This window comes from Ranitomeya imitator, chromosome 6 (assembly GCF_032444005.1).
Source record: "Ranitomeya imitator isolate aRanImi1 chromosome 6, aRanImi1.pri, whole genome shotgun sequence".
Lineage (NCBI taxonomy): Eukaryota > Metazoa > Chordata > Amphibia > Anura > Dendrobatidae > Ranitomeya > Ranitomeya imitator.
In genome coordinates, this window is record NC_091287.1 from 217,388,130 (window position 1) to 217,409,938 (window position 21,809).

The following is a 21,809-nucleotide window of genomic DNA, read 5'->3' on the forward strand; positions in this document are numbered from 1 at the left end:
ATCAAGTAAAAAGAATTAAAAAAAGATTTGAAGAGACTGGAGATGTGTTTGACAAGCCCAGATCCGGCAGACACCACAAGACAACTGCTCAGAAGGAACGTTTGTTGGTTAGAAAATCCAAAACAAGCCCCTCTTCCACTTCAGCAGTGCTCCAACAGGCCTTGTCACCTCAAGTCCCTGTGTCAACTAAAACAGTTTGTAGGATTTTGTCTCGAAATGACCTCCATGGTTGAATCAGTGCCCAAAAGCCAGCACTAAACAAAAGGCAAATAAAAAACTGTGTGGCATTTGCAAAGTCCTACAGCCTGCTAAACAGATGGAAGCTGGAAAAGAGGCAGAAGGTAGATTTCTCTGATGAATCTTCAGTAGAATTACACCACAGCTGTCGCAAATACTGTAGAAGACCTACTGAGCCTATATGGATCCAAAATACACCCAGAGTTACATTCAGTATGGGGGTGTATGAAACATTTGCAAGGTGGAAGGCAATATCAATAGCCTAAAATATCAAGAAGTATTAGCTACCTCTTATATTCCAAATCATAAAAGTAGTCAAATTCTGCAGCAGGATGGTGCTCCATCTCATACATCCATCTCTACAACAAAGTTCCTTCAGGCAAAAAAGATCAAGGTGCTCAAGGACTGGTCAGCCCAGTCACCAGACATGAACATCATTGAGCATGTTTGGGGAAGGATGAAGCATGGAAGACAAAATTAAAGAATCTAGATGAACTCAGGGAGGCATGTACAACTGCGTGCTTTGCTAATCCTGATGACTTCATTAATAAATTGTATGATTCATTGTTGAACCGCATGGATGCAGTCCTTCAAGCTCATGGAAGTCACACTAAATATTAAATATGACTCAAATAGCACCACAACTTCATTGACCAAGGTTATGCAACATATATTTGTATTTCAAGTTAATTATTTGTTTGAATGTCACATTACTTTCTGTGGGCAAAAAAACATTTGTCTTCCCAAAATCTGACCATTCTGTGTCCATTAACTGATCAATATTTCTGCATTGATGCCAATTTATTTTCTTAACCTAAACCACATTTCGGAGGGTTTCAGCTTTCAAAAGAATAATTTATACAACCAATGGATGAATTTAACGGCAGGTTATAAGCTTTTATTTACATAACATGGATAAGTGACATAACTTCTGTCAGTGAGTGTATATATTTACTGCTAGGGGAATTTCAACTTTTATTGTTTCTTTTTGATTAGTGAAAAGTGAAAGGTCTTCAGCTTTTTTCTCCTCTTCATCTGATTCAGGTCAATGTGTTTAACAGGGATTTGTTTATATGTCTTGGCAGCCAAAAGCATCAGAGGTTAAAAACACTTATTTTCTTTCTTGTTTAACCTGTGCTTGTAATATTGATCTTTTGATCATTGCATTATTGCAGGGTCAGCATTTGCTCACCACTCTAACCTTTACATAGATAAATTAAATAAAGCTGTTCTTTGTTTGTCTTGACAAAGGATTGATCAGTAAGTGGCAAATTGTATAGTAGGGTTGAAATGTTACTTAAACCTTTACTTGTACAGAAGTGAATTCTTAAACTTAGCAAGATGTCCACCACTCAGTGTATCTTTTATGCACAGATGTAGGGTTAAAGAAAGTAAAATTGAGATGTATAGATAGACAGACAAACAAATGATAGATAGATAGATAAATAGATAGACTTAGATGGATGGATGGATGGACGGACTGACAGACGGATGGACAGACGGACAGACTGACAGGCAGACAGATAGATAGATATGGGATAGATAAATAGATATGAGACAGATAGATAGATAGATATGAGATAGATAGATAGATAGATAGATAGAATAGATAGACTTATGTACAAATGTACATACCTCTAATTGACGGGAAACTGCGTATAAGACTCTTAGGTCTCCTAGGACTGCATTGAACCAGTTTTTGAGCTCTTTTGGTCATCAGTGGAGAAGACCATTCAAGAAGTTACGACGAAAACACTGAAGCTGACACCAGAAACTGCACTACTAAATCTCCCTATGGGGTCCGAGTATACCTGCTTATCCACTCTTATCGGCAGTATCATAGCTGCTGCTAAACTACTGATTCGGTTATACTGGAAGTCACCGAACGTACCCTCACACTCCCAGTTATTAGCGAAAATAGATCAACTATATCGCATGGCCAAACTAGTTGCTTCAGGTAACCACTCACGGGCAAAATTTACAGAACAGTGGCGTCCATGGACCCTATATAGAGCTCACCGATATATAGAATCTGAAGACTCAAATTGAGGACCATCCGAGGTTGCTATAGGGTGTCCCCCCTTCCTTCCTAAACTATACCACCTTCTCTTTTTCACCCGCTACCCCCCCCTTTTCTATCGTCTCTACTTTTCTATTGTTAGGTATTCTTTTATGAATACTTCTTGTCTGCATCTAAGACAAGTTATAACCAGTGTCTTAACTACAGACCATATGTTTTCTAACGAAATTTTTGAATTACGATAACATTGATCACCATGGAGTTGATGTTTGGAATGTAATTCCCCATCGTTATTATTCTTACCAACTCTCAAGTCTATATATGCACGATTTATGACTGATCACCTGTCTGTATAGTATGACTCAAGGCCTTTTCCCTGTTACATCTTGTTACACTTTGTTATTGTACATTTAAACCTGTTAAAATCAATAAAAAGAACCAGTTTTTGAGCTCCTTCATTCAAACATAGCCTTATTAATGTCCAAGTTACCACAACATATTTGGCAAGGGGAAAATAGATGGTAATCAGTGGTAAGCAGTGTCTGTACTTGGGCGGCATGTGCTAGTCTAATATTGGATTAATACAACAAGAAAGTGTGCAAAAACTGTATAATTTTAAAAACATGCATACTTTGTTTAAATTATGGCTTGCAATTGTCACAATCCAGGAAGCACAATTTCTGTGACACACAAGCCTTGATTTAACCCCTTAAAGACTGAGCCATTTTGTATATTAATGACTGAGCCTCATTTTAAATCTGACCAGTTTCACTTTATGAGGTAACAACTCTGGAAAGGATCCCATGGTTTCTGAGACAAGGTGCTTCACAGGAATTAAAGCATGGTGACGGAGAAAATAAACATTTTACTTTTTCCCACAAAAATGTTACTTTAGCCCTGAATTTTGCATTTTTAGAAGAGTAAAGAGAGAAAATACACCACACAATTTTTTGTCCAACATCTAGTGAATATGTCAATACTTCATATATGGTGGAAAACTACTGTTTGGTAGCACGGCAAGACTTGAAAGGGAAGGAATATCATTCGATTTTTGAAGCGTAATTGGTAGCGGACTTCATGCTGCATTTGGACAGCCCCTGATGTGCCTAAGCAGTGGAACCCCCCATTTTGGAAAATAGAAACCTCAAGGAAATTATCTAGATTATTGACTGATCAATCACCTTGAATCCCCAGAAGCTTCACACAATTTTATAGCATTGAGCCGAGAAAATAAATTGTCTAGTTAAGCTGTGATGTCACAGCGCTATATGTGCGCTAAAAGCTAAGGCAAGTGTCCAGGGTTGTGGAGCGGCGTTGGAAGAGAACACACTCGCAAGACGACTTCACTGTATTCAAACAAGCAACACTCGCTTTTAAATCTGCACTCACCTCTGCTAAACAGGCCTACTTCACAACCCTCGTATCTTCCCTATCCCACAACCCCAAACAGTTATTCAAAACATTTAACTCCCTCCTCCGCCCCCCACTGCCCCCTCCAACCTCCCTCATCTCTGCTGAGGACTTTGCCACACACTTTAAAAATAAGATCGACCAGACATGGCAAGTCTTTATTGTTCAACCACCACAACCCCTTTGTATACCAGACCAATGCCCAAACCCTATAACATCCCTATCCAACATCACTGAAGGGGGACTTAATTGTCTCCTCTCCAAATCCCACCTCACCACCTGTGCGCTCGACCCCATCCCATCCCACCTCCTCCCCAACCTCACCACCACACTTATCCCATCCCTAACCCACCTCTTCAACCTATCACTAACTTCTGGCACCTTCCCCTCTGCGTTCAAACATGCCACAATCACGCCTATCCTTAAAAAGCCAGCCCTCAATCCAACTGCTATGTCCAGCTATCGCCCAATATCGCTGCTCCCATTTGCTTCCAAACTCCTGGAGCAGCACGTCCATGCTGAACTCTCCTCCCACCTCTCATCTAACTTGTTGTACGACAATCTACAATCTGGTTTCCGCCCCATCACTCAACTGAGACTGCCCTGACCAAAATCACTAACGACCTACTTACCGCCAAAGCTACTGGACAATACTCTGTACTCCTCCTTCTAGACCTGTCCTCTGCTTTCGACACAGTTGACCACTGCCTCCTACTGCAGATGCTCTCCTCCTTTGGCATCAAAGACCTCGCCCTATCCTGGATTGCCTCGTACCTTTCCAACCGCACATTCAGAGTCTCCCACTCCCATACTACCTCCTCATCCCCCCCTCTCTCTGTTGGAGTCCCCCAAGGCTCTGTTCTAGGACCCCTACTCTTCTCAATGTATACACTTGGCTTGGGACAACTCATAAAGTCCCATGGATTCCAGTACCACCTCTATGCTGACGACACTCAGATCTACCTCTCTGGCCCAGACGTCACCGCTCTACTGTCCAGAATCCCAGAGTGCCTATCAGCCATATCCTCCTTCTTCTCCTCTCGCTTCCTCAAACTCAATGTGGACAAATCTGAACTCATCATCTTTCCTCCATCCCACAAATCTTCCTTACCTGACCTATCTATCGCAGTCAATGACATCATGCTTTCCCCTGTACCCCAAGTCCGCTGCCTCGGAGTAACCTTCGACTCTGCCCTGTCCTTCAAACCACACATCCAAGCTCTTTCCACCTCCTGTCGCCTCCAGCTCAAAAATATCTCCAGGATCCGTCCTTTCTTCAACCCCCAATCTACTAAAATGCTTGTGCACGCCCTCATCATTTCCCGCCTTGACTACTGCAACATCCTTTTCTGTGGCCTCTCTGCTAACACCCTTGCACCTCTCCAGTCCATCCTTAACTCTGCTGCCCGACTAATCCATCTCTCTCCTCGCTACTCCTCCACTTCCCCCCTCTGCAAATCTCTTCACTGGCTCCCATTCCCTCAGCGTATCCAGTTCAAATTGCTAATACTGACCTACAAAGCCATCCACAACCTGTCTCCTCCATATATCTCTGAACTAATCTCTCGATATCTTCCCTCACGTGATCTCCGGTCCTCCCAAGACCTCCTTCTCTCCTCCACACTTATTCGCTCCTCATCCAATCGCCTCCAAGACTTCTCCCGAATATCCCCCATCCTCTGGAACTCTCTGCCCCAACACATCCGACTATCAACCACAGTCGGACCCTTCAGATGGAACCTGAAAACTCATCTCTTCAGGAAAGCCTACAGCCTGCACTGACACCGCTGCTGCCTCATCACTATCGAAGCTACCGCCTCACCAACACCGGAGCTACCGCTTCACCAACACCGGAGCTACCGCCTCACCAACACCGGAGCTCCTGCAACCCTCAACCTACTGTCTGCTTCCCCATAATCCTGTAGAATGTAAGCCCGCAAGGGCAGGGTCCTCGCCCCTCTGTATCAGTTCGTCATTGTTAGTTTGTTTACTGTATGTGATATTTGTAACTTGTATGTAACCCCTTCTCATGTACAGCACCATGGAATCAAGGGTGCTATATAAATAAATAATAATAATATGCCTGTATTCCACATGAGATTGGTTTACAAGCATTGGAATTTCACATGTCTCATTTCAGTTTATATGCAGCAGATCTTATTTCTTACATACTGCATGTTACTCATTTTCTTAAGAACAATGATTTTTTTTATAAGAGCATAATTTCTTTCTCCAACGAAAAGGTGTATTTAGGGTGCTAAATTTTTCCCCTCTGTTACCAATCTTGTTATGTCCTATTGCAAGACAAAATGGTTGTATGGCCTCTATAATCCATTCTCGTTGGAGCTCTTCTGGTATGGCAAATACATCAATGACCTCCTGTTCATTTGAGGGGGCAATGTATCTGTCATACCAGAATTTGTAACCTACATCAATGACAATTCGTGTGGTCTCCATTTTACCTCTGTTTTTTCATCAATCCTGCATTTCCCTTCTAGACCTCAAGCTGTAGGGATCTATACATGGCATAGTCACTTCCACTTTCTCCAAACCTCTTTCTGGGAATACTAATCTGCATGCCTCTAGCAGTCATTCCGGGCTCACCATCAAGGCTACTTTCCAAGAAAAATAATCTGTATGTTCATAGAAAAGAAAGCAGATTGGCATATACTGTCCCGTGCAACAAAATCCTTTATTGTGGCATCATCAACGATCGTTTCACGCTTATATTGACCTGTTGAAGCGCATTGTAAGCGTGAAACAATCGTCGTCTGTATTTGCTCCACTGTTTTACCTGCCTGCTGTTGGTATGATGATTCCGCAATAAAGGATTTTGTTGCACGGGACGGTATGTGCCAATCCGCTTTCTTTTCTATGGACAAGTCAATTCTATGCCGGTCCTATCCATTTGCTACAGTTCCCAATTTAATAATTTAATAATAATAAGAACATTGTGTTAAAATATGTCCCTTTACTCGAAGAGAATGTCATTTTATCTAAAATTCTAGTCATTGGTGTTTCAGTAGTTGCAAAAGAGCCAAAACACTGGGAAACATCCTTTCCATAAATAGCTCTAAAACTGCCAACCCTCAGCAATCATGGCTCCACTGCAGAGCTTTCTATAGATGTGGATTAAATCGATGCAGAATGTCCGTTATGCCACAATCACAAGGACAAGGATGAGAAAGTGAGTAGATGGTGGTCAGATAGGGGGAAAGAGAGGTTGTGAGATTAGATAAGGAACAGAGGCGGGTGAAGATGAGTTTCACTTTTTTGCATTGAAGAACTGAAATAAATTAACTTTTTGATGATATGCTAATTTTGTGAGATGCACCTGTATATACTTATGCACCTAGGCCGCTACCCTGTATTGGACTTATGGCCTTGCTACTTGAACTGCATTGTCTTTTTACTCTCATTCTGTCTTATGGGGCTCATTTGTTTAGGACTAGTCTATCTATTCAGGTTTACATATACAGGCATATAGTTTGTCATTTTGTATTGGCCTGACTGCTCTGTTACTTGAATTTCTCTTTCCCAGGAATTCTTGTGGTGTGTTATATATATTTTTAGCATATCCCAGGTGCACACAGTGAAGGGGTATGGTTGATCCTTATTTGGTCTTCCAGCCAGTATTCCCATTAGCCTTTTTGGCTTTTTAATTGCTTTTAAATTTGTGCCTTTTTGACTTGTATACATATTTTTATCATAATAAAATGATTGATGTTATTTAGAACAGTGATCCTAGGCTTGTATGTACACACTTCTTTTCTTCTTATATTCTTTATGCCACAATCACTAGACAATATCAGAATAGAGATAAAACACGCTGTCAAACATTACATCAATTGTGGCAGTGACAATGATGTTTATATTATTAACTTCACAGCATGTAACAAAATGTATAGGGGTTGTGGGTTGTATGTGGGTTGTACCTCCAGGAGTCTCAAGAAGTGTATTTCTGGCCATCTCACGGATATCTGCAGTACATCTGACACTAATTGATCCATGTCCCATGGGTCTAGACACTTTGTCCAAATCCATCACCATGAAATATCCATGTTGCAGGTCTATGAACTAGAAAAGGTTTTTTCCACACTGAAAGGTGGAGGCACTAGAAGACGGCTCTGTGGTCATGAGGCATACTGGATGTACCATTTGGACACATGCAGCCCAAAGGAATTAATCACTCACAAAGAACTCATGTGTTCCATTATTGAACATTCCATTATTCCATTTTTTTGTGTTTTTTTGCTGTTTAATTTATTTTCTTGCGTCATACCAGTGTCTTCTATATATATATATATATATATATATATATATATTTTATTCGGAATTTGAGGTTACACCCAATGAATTGTTCTTTCTGTATTTTACCCATACCTGATGATTATAATGTTTTTCATTGATCATGTGATTTTCTATAAGTGTGTCTATTGGTGGAATACTAGTTAAAAGTCTTTGTGATCAGTTAGATTGCGACTCTGACAAAGAACTCTATATGCGTTTGAAACGCGTTGCTGCTATGCTGTAATTTTATTGATTTTTGTACATTTTTGTTTTTGCACCTTTCATCTACATGTGATTGCATCTTGTTCTATGGATCTCGTGCCTCCAACCGCCTTGGGCGTGGGTGAGCTGGTATTTCTTTATCAGCTATTACAAGGTTACAGTGGGCTAAGGAAGAGCAATTGTAGACTGTGGATGACTGGATGAAAGTCATATTAAGTGATGAATCACGAATCTGCATTGCGCAAGGTGATGATACAGGAACTTTTGTTTGGTGCCGTTCCAATGAGACTTACAAAGATGACTGCCTGAAGAGAACATGCAAATTTCCACAGTCACTGATAAAATAGGGCTGCATGTCAGGTAAAGGCACTGGGGAGATGCCTGTCATTACATCTTCAATAAATGCACTAGTTTATGTTGATATTTCTGACACTTTTCTTATCCCATCAATTGAAAGGATGTTTGGGGATGGTAAAATCATTTTTCAAGATGATAATGCATCCTGCCATAGAGCAAAAATGGTGAAAACATTCCTTGAAAAAAGAAACAACGTCAATGTCATGGCCTGCAAATAGTCCGGATTTCAATCCAATTGAAAATCTTTGGTGGAAGTTGAAGAAAATAGTCCATGACAAGGCTCCAACCTGCAAAGCTGATCTGGCAACAGCAATCAGAGAAAGTTGGAGCAAGGTTGATAAAGAGTACTGTCTGACACTCATTAAGTCCATGCCTCAGAGACTGCAAGCTAATATAAAAGCCACATGTGGTGTAACAAAAAACTAGTGATGTGTTGGAGTGTTTTTTGTTTGATTGTTTTTCATGATTCCATAATTTTTTACCTCAGAATTGAATGACTCCATAATTTTTACCCTATGCTTGGTTTAAAAAAGTAACCATTACTGACTACCACGTTTTTGTTTTTATTTCTTTTAGTATTACTTAAAGCCAGAAAGCTGCCATTTGAAATTACATTAGTTTTGTGCCATGTCTGTGATCTGCTTTTTTTCTACAAAATTAACCCCCTCATGACCCAGCCTATTTTGACCTTAAAGACCTTGCCGTTTTTTGCAATTCTGACCAGTGTCCCTTTATGAGGTAATAACTCAGGAACGCTTCAACGGATCCTAGCGGTTCTGAGATTGTTTTTTCGTGACATATTGGGCTTCATGATAGTGGTAAATTTAGGTCAATAAATTCTGCGTTTATTTGTGATAAAAACGGAAATTTGGCGAAAATTTTGAAAATTTCGCAATTTTCACATTTTGAATTTTTATTCTGTTAAACCAGAGAGATATGTGACACAAAATAGTTAATAAATAACATTTCCCACATGTTTACTTTACATTTTGGAAACAAATTTTTTTTTTGTTAGGAAGTTATAAGGGTTAAAATTTGACCAGCGATTTGTCATTTTTACAACGAAATTTACAAAACCATTTTTTTTAGGGACCACCTCACATTTGAAGTCAGTTTGAGGGGTCTATATGGCTGAAAATACCCAAAAGTGACACCATTCTAAAAACTGCACCCCTCAAGGTACTCAAAACCACATTCAAGAAGTTTATTAACCCTTCAGGTGCTTCACAGCAGCAGAAGCAACATGGAAGGAAAAAATGAACATTTAACTTTTTAGTCACAAAAATTATATTTAGCAACAATTTTTTTATTTTCCCAATGGAAAAAGGAGAAACTGAACCACGAAAGTTGTTGTGCAATTTGTCCTGAGTACGCTGATACCTCATATGTGGGGGTAAACCACTGTTTGGGCGCACGGCAGGGCTTGGAAGGGAAGGAGCGCCATTTGACTTTTTGAATCAAAAATTGGCTCCACTCTTTAGCGGACACCATGTCACATTTGGAGAGCCCCCGTGTGCCTAAAAATTGGAGAAATTGGACCCCAGATATTGTTGTCCAGTGTGTCCTGAGTACGCTGATACCCCATATGTGGGGGTAAACCACTGTTTGGGCGCACGGCAGGGCTCGGAAGGGATGGCACGCCATTTGGCTTTTTAAATGGAAAATTAGCTCCAATCATTAGCGGACACCATGTCACGTTTGGAGAGCCCCTGTGTGCCTAAACATTGGAGATACCCCAGAAATGACCCCATTTTGGAAACTAGACCCCCAAAGGAACTAATCTAGATGTGTGGTGAGGACTTTGAACCCCCAAGTGCTTCACAGAAGTTTATAACGCAGAGCCATGAAAATAAAAAAAAAAAATTATTTTCTCAAAAATGATCTTTTAGCCTGCAATTTTTTATTTTACTAATAGTAACAGGAGAAATTTGACCCCAAAAGTTGTTGTCCAGTTTCTCCTGAGTACGCTGATACCCCATATGTGGGGTTAAACCACTGTTTGGGCACATGCCGGGGCTCGGAAGTGAAGTAGTGACATTTTGAAATGCAGACTTTGATGGAATGCTCTGTGGGCGTCACGTTGCGTTTGCAGAGCCCCTGATGTGGCTTAACAGTAGAAACCCACCACAAGTGACCCCATTTTGGAAACTAGACCCCGAAAGGAACTTATCTAGATGTGTGGTGAGCACTTTGAACCCCCAAGTGCTTCATAGAAGTTTATAATGCAGAGCCGTGAAAATAATAAATACGTTTTCATTCCTCAAAAATAATTATTTAGCCCAGAATTTTTTATTTTCCCAAGGGTAACAGGAGAAATTGGATCCCAAACATTGTTGTCCAGTTTCTCTTGAGTACGCTGATACCCCATATGTGGGGGTAAACCACTGTTTGGGCACATGCCGAGGCTCGGAAGTGAAGTAGTGACGTTTTGAAATGCAGACTTTGATGGAATGCTCTGTGGGCGTCACGTTGCGTTTGCAGAGCCCCTGATGTGGCTTAACAGTAGAAACCCCCCACAAGTGACCCCATTTTGGAAACTAGACCCCGAAAGGAACTTATCTAGATGTGTGGTGAGCACTTTGAACCCCCAAGTGCTTCATAGAAGTTTATAATGCAGAGCCTTGAAAATAATAAATACGTTTTCTTTCCTCAAAAATAATTATTTAGCCCAGAATTTTTTATTTTCCCAAGGGTAACAGGAGAAATTTGACCCCAATATTTGTTGTCCAGTTTCTCCTGAGTACGGTGATACCCCATATGTGGGGGTAAACTACTGTTTGGGCACATGCCGGGGCTCGGAATTGAAGTAGTGACGTTTTGAAATGCAGACTTTGATGGAATGCTCTGCGGGCATCACGTTGCGTTTGCAGAGCCCCTGATGTGCCTCAACAGTAGAAACCCCCCACAAGTGACCCCATTTTGGAAACTAGACCCCGAAAGGAACTTATCTAGATGTGTGGTGAGCACTTTGAACCCCCAAGTGCTTCATAGAAGTATATAATGCAGAGCCGTGAAAATAATAAATACGTTTTCTTTCCTCAAAAATAATTATTTAGCCCAGAATTTTTTATTTTCCCAAGGGTTACAGGAGAAATTGGACCCCAAAAGTTGTTGTCCAGTTTCTCCTGAGTACGCTGATACCCCATGTGTGGGGGTAAACCACTGTTTGGGCACACGTCGGGGCTCAGAAGGGAAGTAGTGACTTTTGAAATGCAGACTTTGATGGAATGGTCTGCGGGCGTCACATTGCGTTTGCAGAGCCCCTGGTGTGCCTAGACAGTAGAAACCCCCCACAAGTGACCCCATTTTAGAAACTAGACCCCCCAAGGAACTTATCTAGATATGTGGTGAGCACTTTGAACCCCCAAGTGCTTCACAGACGTTTACAACGCAGAGCCGTGAAAATAAAAAATCATTTTTCTTTCCTCAAAAATGATGTTTTAGCAAGCATTTCTTTATTTTCACAAGGGTAACAGGAGAAATTGGACCCCAGTAATTGTTGCGCAGTTTGTCCTGAGTATGCTGGTACCCCATATGTGGGGGTAAACCGCTGTTTGGGTGCACGTCGGGGCTCGGAAGTGAGGGAGCACCATTTGACTTTTTGAATACAAGATTGGCTGGAATTAATGGTGGCGCCATGTTGCGTTTGGAGACCCCCTGATGTGCCTAAACAGTGGAAACCCCTCAATTCTAACTCCAACACACCCCTAACCCTTATCCCAACTGTAGCCGTAACCCTAATCACAACCCTAACCCCAACACACCCATAACCCCAACACACCCCTAACCCTAACCACAACCCTAATTCCAACCCAACCCTAGCCCTAAGGCTATGTGCCAACGTTGCGGATTTGTATGAGATTTTTCAGCACCATTTTTGAAAAATCCGCGGGTAAAAGGCACTGCGTTTTACCTGCGGATTTACCGTGGATTTCCAGTGTTTTTTGTCCGGATTTCACCTGCGGATTCCTATTGAGGAACAGGTGTAAAACGCTGCGGAATCCGCACAAAGAATTGACATGCTGCGGAAAATACAACGCAGCGTTCCCGCGCGGTATTTTCCGCACCATGGGCACAGCGGGTTTGGCTTTCCATATGTTTACATGGTACTGTAAACCTGATGGAACTCTGCTGCGGATCCGCAGCGGCCAATCCGCACCGTGTGCACATAGCCTAATTCGAAAGGTATGTGCACACGCTGCGGAAAACGCTGCGGATCCGCAGCAGTTTCCCATGAGTTTACAGTTCAATGCAAACCTATGGGAAACAAAAATCGCTGTACACATGCTGCAGAAAAACTGCACGGAAACGCAGCGGTTTACATTCCGCAGCATGTCATTTCTTTCTGCGGATTCCGCAGCGGTTTTACAACTGCTCCAATAGAAAATCGCAGTTGTAAAACCGCATTGAAATGCGCAGAAAAAACATGGTAAATCCGCCATAAATCCGCAGCGGTTTAGCACTGCGGATTTATCAAATCCGCAGCGGAAAAATCCGCAGAGGAACAGAATACGTGTGCACATACCGAAACCCTAACCCTACCCCTACCCCTAACCCTACCCCTAACCCTACCCCTAACCCTACCCCTAACTCTAACCCTACCCCTACCCCTAACCCTACCCCTAACCCTACCCCTAACCCTACCCCTAACCCTACCCCTAACCCTACCCCTATCCCTAACCCTACCCCTAACCCTACCCCTAACCCTAACCCTACCCCTAACCCTAACCCTAACCCTAACCCTACCCCTACCCCTAACCCTACCCCTAACCCTAACCCTACCCCTAACCCTACCCCTAACCCTAACCCTAACCCTACCCCTAACCCTAACCCTAACCCTAACCCTAGTTCTTACCCCAACCTTAGTGGAAAAAAAATATATATTTTTTTTATTGTCCCTACCTATGGAGGTGACAAAGGGGGGGGGGGTCATTTACTTTTTTTTTTTATTTTGATCACTGAGATATAACCTATCTCAGTGATCAAAATTCACTCTGGAACGAATCTGCCGGCCGGCAGATTCGGCGGGCGCACTGCACATGCGCCCGCCATTTTGGAAGATGGAGGCGCCCAGGAAAGAAGACGGATGGTCCCCGGGAGGCCAGGTAAGTATAAGGGGGGGAGATCAGGGCACGGGGGGGGCGTCGGAGCACGGGGGGGGTGGACCAGAACACGGGGGGGTGGATTGGAGCATGGAGTGGGGGATCGCTGTGCGGGCGGCTGGATCGGAGCACGGGGGGGGGGAATCGCTGTGCGGGGGGGATCGCTGTGCGGGGGGGGGATCGGAGTGCGGGGGGGTTTGATTGGAGCACGGGGGGAGCGGGCAGGAGGACGGGGGAGCGGAGCACAGGACCGAGGGGAGCAGACCGCAGATCGGGGGGTTGGGGGGGCGATCGGAGGAGTGGAGTGGGTGCACATTAGTGTGTCCAGCCATGGCCGATGATATTGCAGCATCGGCCATGGCTGGATTGTAATATTTCACCATTTTTTTAGGTGAAATATTACAAATCGCTCTGATTGGCAGTTTCACTTTCAACAGCCAATCAGAGCGATCGTAGCCACGAGGGGGTGAAGCCACCCCCCCCTGGGCTAAACTACCACCCCCTGTCCCTGCAGATCGGGCAAAATGGGAGTTAACCCTTTCACCCGATCTGCAGGGACGCGATCTTTCCATGACGCATATGCTGCGTCATGGGTCGGAATGGCACCGACTTTCATGACGCAGCGTATGCGTCAAAGGTCGGGAAGGGGTTAAACAACTGAATGAACATCCTTCAAGGCCGGTGATTACATAATTTTTGCCAGGGGTTGTATTGTTATATTGCTTTGGACAACTGACTCCAAAATCCTGATGATATACCGTATTTTTCTGACCATAAGACGCACTTTTTTTCCTCCAAATTTGGGAGGAAAGTGTGGGTGCGTCTTATGGTAGGGATGTAGCATGTGGGGAGGGGGGCAGCAGCGAGTGGGATTGCACTGTTATCCCACTTCAGGAGGCAGAAAAATGTCCCCACTGCCCAGGAATCAGTGCTGGGGAAACCACATGGTCCCAATGATTAAGTGCAGTGAATATTCATTAGCTGCTTCCCCGCCCACCTATCAGCTGAGCTGTGAGCCAGGAGCAGCAAATGAATACTGCACTTAAGCAGGGACACACATGGTTTCCCCAGCGCTGGATTCCTGCAGCAGCTGGGGAGATCTGTGTGTCGGGGGAGGAGGAGGCAGCAGCAGGGGCCAAGGGAGAGGAGATCCCTGCATACCTGCCTGGGCTGGACTCTGAGTGCTGCTGTGCACAAGGAGGACCTGTGTGATGTCAGAAGTGGGCGGGCTGGAGTATCACATGGCAGCTCAGAGCCCTCCCTCTTCTTGACATCATCACAGGTCCTTCAGACTCCCCACTAGAATCTGGGTAGAGGCTAAATCCAAGTCGGCTAAGGGACCTCTGCTGACGTCGTGCCCTTGTGACCGGAAGGGGCGGCGCTTCTTCCTCCATAGAGCAGACAGAGCAGACATGAGGAAGCTGTGGATGTCATGGCGGGATTTCGTGCAGGATTTGGATTTTGAGTGTTTTGTGCAGGATTTGCCTCTTCCTCCATAGAGCAAAGCAGACAGGAGGGAGCTGTGGATGTTATGGCGGGATTTTGTACAAGATTTGGAGTGTTTTGGGTCGTTCTCCATAGTCACAGATCAGGTAAGTGGGAGTCTGCCTGGGGAGAAAAAGGTGATGTTGCTTGCATGGGGCTGCATGTGCATGCTGGACGGGGGTCTGCCTGGGGAGAAAGGGGTGATGCTTGCATGGGGCTGCATGTGCATGCTGAACGGGGGTCTGCCTGAAGAGAAGGGGGTGATGCTTGCGTGGGGCTGCATGTGCACGCTGGAGGGGGGGATCTGCCTGGGGAGAAGGGGTGGCGATGCTTGCATGGGGCTGCATGTGCATGCTGGAGGGGGCTTGCATGGGGCTGAATTTGCATGCTGGAGGGGGTCTGTCTAAGGAGGAGGGGGTGATGTTTGCATGGGGCTGCATGTGCATGCTGGACGGGGGGTCTGCCTGGGGAGAAAGGGGTGATGTTGCATGGGGCTGCATGTGCGTGGGACTGCATGTGCATGCTGGACGGGGGTCTGCCTGGGGAGAAGGGGGTAATGTTGCTTGCATGGTGCTGCATGTGTATAGTGGAGGGGGGGTCTGCCTGGAGAGAAGGGGGTGATACTTGCATGGGGCTGCATGTGCACGCTGGAGGGGGGTCTGCCTGGGGAGAAGGGGTGGTGATGCTTGCATGGGGCTGCATGTGTATAGTGGAGGGGGGGTCTGCCTGGAGAGAAGGGGGTGATACTTGCATGGGGCTGCATGTGCACGCTGGAGGGGGGTCTGCCTGGGGAGAAGGGGTGGTGATGCTTGCATGGGGCTGCATGTGCATGCTGGAGGGGGCTTGCATGGGGCTGCATGCACATGCTGGAGGGGGGCTTGCATGGGGCTGCATGTGCATGCTGGAGGGGGTCTGTCTGGGGAGGAGGGGGTGATGTTTGCATGGGGCTGCATGTGCATGCTGGAAGGGGGGGGTCTGCCAGGGGAGATGGTGCTTGCATGGGACTGTGTGCTGGTGGTCTGCCTGGGGAAGCTGGTGATGCTTGCATGGCACTGCGTGCTGATGGTCTGCCTGGAGAAGGGGGTACATAGCTTGCGTGGGACTGCGTGCTGGGGGCGCTACCTAGGGAAGGTGGTGACATTGCTTGCGTGGGACTGCGTGCTGGGGGTCTGCCTGGGGAAGGGGGTGATGCTTGCGTGAGACTGCGTGCTGGGGGTCTGCCTGAGGAAAGGGGTGATGCTTGCGTGGGACTGCATGCTGGGGGTCTGCCTGGGGAAGGGGGTGATGCTTGCGTGAGACTGCGTGCTGGGGGTCTCTGGGGAAGAGAGGCTGTGTGCTGGAGTCTCTGTTGGGAAGGGGGTCATGTTGCATGCGTGGGGGATCTGTTTGCAGGGGGGTCTACCTGCAGAGTGGGGCTGATGTTATTTGCATGGGTCTGCATGGTGTGGGGGGCTGTTGTCACGTACTGTGCAGGTCAGAGTGTGATGTCACTTGCGGTGGGGTGTGTGTAGGGAAGAATAGTGTGAGCGGGCGAACAGGGGAGGGGATGAATGATGATGGAGATCTGAGGGATTGATATTACTTAACATGAGAATCTCTGCCTGATGGTGAGTCGGTCCTGTTGTGTGTTTTGTTTTTTACATAAAACTTTCTTATTAATATTATTGGGCGCACATGACGTCAGGTTGATGACTGACCTATGACCTCTGGGAGCAAAACTGCGTGATAATGTCTCCAGATCCCGGGCTTTATTCTCTCCTCGCACGCTATTCTGTTCAGTATTAGCCTGGTGGCCACTGGTGTCAGCCACTACTTGAGTTTTCTACATGATTTTTTCTGTTTTATTCTAGGTATTGTGGCTTTTCCCCATCCTGTGTCCCTCAGAGCAGTGACCTACCTACAGATGTCATTTCATCACTGGACTTCTCTTCACCAAGTGGAATGCTTGTGCCTCACAATCCATGTGAGGACCCAAAGTGATGACACTGTGGGTGTCTGATAATGTCGGGTCCCTCCGCCTCCCCGGCCCCGTCGGGTCCCTCCGCCTCCCCGGCCCCGTCGGGTCCCTCCGCCTCCCCGGCCCCGTCGGGTCCCTCCGCCTCCCCGGCCCCGTCGGGTCCCTCCGCCTCCCCGGCCCCGTCGGGTCCCTCCGCCTCCCCGGCCCCGTCGGGTCCCTCCGCCTCCCCGGCCCCGTCACAATACAATTTTTGCAGCTAAAGCACAGGGGCTTTTGGTACAAAATGTGTTTTGCTTTTTTGTCATTAATCTGTCTTTAATGTTTAATTTATTGTTTTGATTTCTTAATCTCTTTATTATTCATTTGTATGTATGCATATATTTATATATCTCTTCTTTATTTCTAACTATTTGACTTGTAATAAACTTGTTTGACAGCTATGAGTTGAGTTTTCATTTCTATAATTCTTAAGCGCTGGGTGGTATTAGTGGAGGGTAACGCAGTTGGATCTGTATCAGGCTGAGTTACACATTGCAGGTTATTGGGGAAACGATCTGTAGGGACGTCCTCACCAGTAGACCAGACCCGCACTTCCATGTAGCCCATACAGCCGGACTAGCTGTATGTTTTTTTTTTTTGTTTTTTTTTTTAGTCCATAATTGTTTTTTCTTTAAAATACATAAGCTGGTTTTCTATGAGGGTTTCACTGCTGCTGGTACTGATGGGACTGGCTGTGACATTTTCCAGAGGAATAATGTATCTCTGGTATGTTAGGCAATATTCACATTTTAATTTTTTTGTACTAATGGTTTACAAAATTCTGACGACCTGTGACACAGCTGGAATGAATATGTGGAATGTATTTGTCTTGCTCTATCAATTAAGGAATGTTTCCCTTAGACCTCCTGGAGACTTCACAACCCTGGATCAGACCTAAATCACAGGACAATAAAACCTCACCCTCCTCATCTATGAACTGCTGCAATATTTCTGGCCACAACTGTTTCCCCCTCCCATATTGATAGTTCTGCATCACTTGTCTTATTTATGGCCAGTTCTGTATAATATGTCACTCTTCACATTTTATCTCGCTTTTGTTAGCATAAAAATCTGATGAGGGCAATCCTGTAAATGTCGGCTGCCCTCAGAGCAATGTTCTTCTATCAGGCCGGGCAGATCTGTATTCAGCTGCAATGTGACTGAGATCAGATGGGTGTGAGCAGAAAACATAGGATGCCGTACGGCCCATCAGTGCGACATTTATAAAGATACAATTCTGTAATATGGAAAACTGGAAATGGTCCTGTAAGATTAATAAAAACTGGGCTAATACACCAATGAGAAGTGGGAACAAATCGTGGATCCGTTCTGGATGAGAGTGGGAGCGCTTTCTGTATCCACTGCTGTAAGCCTCCTCCTATACTGAGCCAGATAAAGACCGGAGGAGACTCCCAAGACGCTGGCTGCAATCATTGTTACACTTCTCCTTTAAAAGGGTATCAACCACTAATGATTCTCAAATTTTAAAATTTATTTATTTTTTTTAATAGAAAAATTTAGACAATTACCATATACTGTTTATTTACCACCCTTGTGCAGCATGCTGTAATAACCTGATGCATGCTGCCAGTAATGAAGCATGGTTCAGAGTGCCCTAATTCAGCCTCTTCTCTACTGGGAATTATTGTTGGGGGAGTGACATGAGGAGAGCATCAAATGAAGGTTGTGGTGGAGGTGACATAGTTGATCTGGCCCGTTACGTGTCTACATGAAACACGTTCCTCTGGTGCATGCAGTCCACGGGATGTTGTGCACCATATCCTAGGCATGAGCACCGCTGGATGGATTGTGAGGCAAGAACATGTACAGACGGTGTTTGGATGGCTGAGAGCGCCTCTAGTTCCTTCCAATGGGTCCACTGCTGAAAGCGCAGTTTTCACCTGAGGACCGTGGGCATCTTTCTACCACCTCACCCCCTTGCAAATCGGCCAAGCAGTATCAGCCCAAAGTCATGAATCTCTTCTGATTTTTTTTTTTTTTTAACATTTTCATAACCTGAGCACCACCTGCATCTGAGTTCTAAGTACGAGCTGCAGTAGAGTAGACACCTTAAAAAACATGACAGATGTGAGCTTTCCTCCTGCTCCCTCTTCTGCTGCGGTCTTGACCTCTTCATCCAGCTCACGAACAACAGCCTACCCGCAAAGACAGGATGTGACAGCACCACCACCAGCAGTGTCACCAAGCATCTCCACCCTGTCCCATGGAAGTGTTCATCTCTCCATCACCCAAACCCCATAAAGAGGAAATACCCCACTACCCGCCCACAGGCCCTGGTCCTGAATAACAGCATTTACCAATTCCTGGCCTTTGAAACACTGCCATTCCAGCTGATGGAGAAAAACCATTTAAAAAAAAGATGGTGGTGGCTGTTGCGAAGTACGTGGCTCTCATCCACCACTAATGTTTCAAGTTGGCCATCCCTGCCCAGCACACACATGTTGCAACCAAAATCAGGTGTGCACTGTGCAACGCCATCAGTGGCACGGTCCAGATAACTACCGATACGTGGACCAGTAAGTATTGGCAGGGACGTTACATCTCCCTATCTGCACACTGGGTAAATGTTGCAGCTGGGACAGAGGAGGAAGGCGTCCAAGCGCATGTCCTACATCTATTGTTGGACATTGCTCTGCCCATGTGGCCTACTCCACTTACTCCATCACCTAGCAGTAAGACTAGCACCTGCAACTTCAACACAGCCAGGGGGAAAAGACAGTAGGCTGTTCTCAAACTCATCATTTTGGGGGACAAGTTCCATACTGCGCAAGAGCTGTGGACAAGGAATAAACGAGACTGATGAGTGGTTGGTGCCACTGGACCTAAATCCAGACCTGGTGGTGTGCAATAACGGGCGGAATCTGGTAACAGCTCTAGGCCTAGCTGGTTTGACCACATCCCTTGCCTGGCACATGTGTCAAGTTTGGTGGTGCAAATCTTTCTTAAAAATTACCCATATGTGAGAGGTCGTCTGTGCACGATTATGGCGTTCACACCCTGCAGCTGCTCGACGGTCTGCGCTGCAGCTTCACTTCTACCTTCTCGATCAGCGCCTCATATGTGACATCAACAAGGTGGACTCAAAAGGTGAATACGCTGTAGAGGCTGTGCGAGCAGAAGCAATACTGGAGTTTCAGCTGCAGCACGCACGGGCGAGTAGCTCTGTGGAACAACACTTCACCATGTCGTGAACACAACAGGGTGGCACTCAAAGTAGCTCACGGGCATCACTGGAGCATGGCAGGGAGGACATAGACCATACACCTCCCACAGAGGACAGTTTGTCTTTGCCTCTGGGCAGCCTGGCATGAATTATTATTATTTATATAGCATAATTAATTCCATGGTGCTGTACATGAGAAAGGGGTTACATACAGGGTTATAGATATCATTTACAGTGAACAAATTTACAATGACAGACGGGTACAGAGGGGAGAGGACCCTGTCCTTGCGGATTTATGTTCTATGGGATAATGGGGAAGAGACAGAAGGTCGGGGGTGCAGCAGCTCTGGTGGTGGGGAGGCGGCAGAAAGGTTATTGCAGGCTGTAGGCTTTCCTGAAGAGATGGGTTTTCAGGTTCTGTCTGAAGGATCCGAGGGTGGTGGCACTGGTGGCTAATCAGACGTGTTGAGGTGTTGAATTCCAGAGGATGGGGGATATTGGGGAGAAATCTTGGAGACGGTTGTGTGAGGAATGAATAAGTGTGGAGGAGAGTAGGAGGTCTTGGGAGGATCGAAGATTACGTGAGGGAAGATATTGGGAGAATAGTTCAGAGATATAGGGAGGGGACAGGTTGTGGATGGCTTTGTAGGTGAGTGTTAGTAGTTTGAATTGGATTCGTTGGGGAATTGGGAGCCAGTGGAGGGATTTGCAGAGGGGAGGAGAGAGGTGGATTAGCCGGGCAGCAGAGTTGAGGACAGACTGGAGTGGTGCAAGAGAGTTAGCAGGGAGGCCACAGAGGAGGGTGTTGCAGTAGTCGAGGCGAGAGATGATGAGGGCATGCACAAGCGTTTTAGTAGATTGAGGGCAGAGGAAGGGACGGATTCTGGCAATATGTTTGAGTTGGAGGCGACAGGAGGTGGCAAGAGTTTGAACATGCGGTTTGATGGACAGGGCAGAGTCGAGAGTTAGGCCGGCGTCACACTAGCGAGTTTTACGGATGTATGAGAGGTGTAGAAAATACGGATTGCACACGGTACAATGATTCTCTATGGCCCAGCTCCTATCTGCCGTATTTTATAGATCCGTATTATACGGTCTTTTACGGCCGTAGAAAATCGCAGCATGCTGCGTTTGTCAGCGTATTGCGCAAAAAAAAAAACGCCAATGAAAGTCTATGGGGGCGAGAAAAATACGGATTACACACGGACCAACAGTGTGACTTGCGAGAAATACGCAGCGGTGTTCTATAGAAAAGCCGGCAATTCAGTGCGGTGTACAGTTAAATCTCACTGACAGGTTAGAATAGAATAGCTAAAATAAATGTCTATACATAGTATAGGGATATATATATATATATATATGTCAGTGAGACACACACACACATATATATATATATATATATTAATATTCCATGCAGCGCTAGATAGCAGAAAAGCCGGTAATTCAATTGCCGGATTTTCCTATCTCCTTCCCCAACCCGACATGATATGAGACATGGTTACATAC

General features: G+C 45.4%; 1 protein-coding gene and 1 long non-coding RNA gene across 4 annotated transcripts in view; one reads left to right on the plus strand and one right to left on the minus strand.

Annotated features, from left to right (window-relative positions):
• The window catches only part of LOC138642361 (poly(rC)-binding protein 3-like), a 1,684,203-nt gene that overhangs the window by 1,449,128 nt on the left and 213,266 nt on the right, over positions 1-21,809 (minus strand). The gene's annotated exons all lie outside the window — the stretch shown is intronic.
• LOC138641347 (uncharacterized) lies at positions 14,975-17,520 on the plus strand. The gene is made up of 2 exons (XR_011313781.1): positions 14,975-15,230; positions 16,974-17,520. It is a non-coding gene; the product is annotated as an uncharacterized lncRNA (long non-coding RNA).